We start from the raw sequence: 1,184 nt of genomic DNA, 5'->3' as shown, positions 1-1,184 counted from the left end.
CTTTCTTTCTTTCTTTCTTTCTTTCTTTCTTTCTTTCTTTCTTTCTTTCTAAGTTTTTATTGTGAATTCAGTGAAAGTTTACAGGGCAGATCATCAGTTTTACATTCAACAAATCATATGCTTTTTTTCATTACAGTGATTATAATACCCCCCATGTACCACATCAGTTAACAGTATTTCTCTCTATTCATTTCAGCGTTTTTTTAAAAAAAAAAACAACACTCAGGCATATATAATAATTTAAACCACCAAAGGGCACATTCTGCAAGTCTGCCTCCTGGCGCCAGTACACAGCCTCTCTCTTTCCATGAATCCTCAGCTGCTCCCTCTCTCCATGTCCCCATCACTGCCTCCATTTCTGGTGTCCTGCTTCTCTGGATAAGGTCCTGCATTCTGCTTGTACTCTTCTCCCTTGATGGTCTCAGGGTCCTGTTTCTGGACTGTAAGATTACCTACTCCCCCGTTTTTGTTACAAATTTATAATTGTGACAGTCACAATTAGTCATGATAACAATTACTCATTGTTGGATCATAAGAATCTTATCCCCATCTCTTTTTACCAGACCCATCTAAATAAGATGAACACTATTCAGTGGGGACTCTATCTTCCCCCCCACACTCTTAAACTAAACTCCCTCTTGAGACCTTGTAACTTGTAACTTTGTGCCTTTATCACTCCCTCATTTTAGGTAGCCAGTGTCTCAGTTGCCTGTCCCTATCTACCCTGTGTACAGAGGGGATAGCATTGATACTTGATGTGAAGACTCATTCCCTTCTCTGTTGGTATTTTGAGCTACTGCTTCCATGAGTATAGGTCAAGTTCATCAAATTGTAGCAATTTACCCTCATTTCCTATAGCAATTTTTTTTTTTTAATTTTTTAATTTTATTATCCTCTAGTCGAGTTATGATTATCAAGCTATTGAGGCTAGTTCAAATGGTTACTATCTTCAAGTTTGGGTGTTCTTGTTCATCTCCCCTCACTTCATATCAGCTGAATGCTTCACTCTCAGCTTTAGCCCTCTGTGGTTGTGCTCTTGTCCATGAGCTCACGTGTCCCCAGGTCCCACCACACTTTGGACCAACCATCCCTTCCTCTTCTCTTTCTCATCTCCAGGTCAATGGGAATCCGTGGAATGTGGTTGAACTCAGCCCATTTCTTCATTGCTGCCTTTCCCCCTCTTC

Source organism: Chrysochloris asiatica, unplaced genomic scaffold (genome assembly GCF_000296735.1).
Source record: "Chrysochloris asiatica unplaced genomic scaffold, ChrAsi1.0 scaffold00047, whole genome shotgun sequence".
In the NCBI taxonomy this organism is placed as follows: Eukaryota; Metazoa; Chordata; class Mammalia; order Afrosoricida; family Chrysochloridae; genus Chrysochloris; species Chrysochloris asiatica.
The sequence above is the reverse complement of the archived record's forward strand: the minus strand, read 5'-3'. Positions refer to the sequence as shown.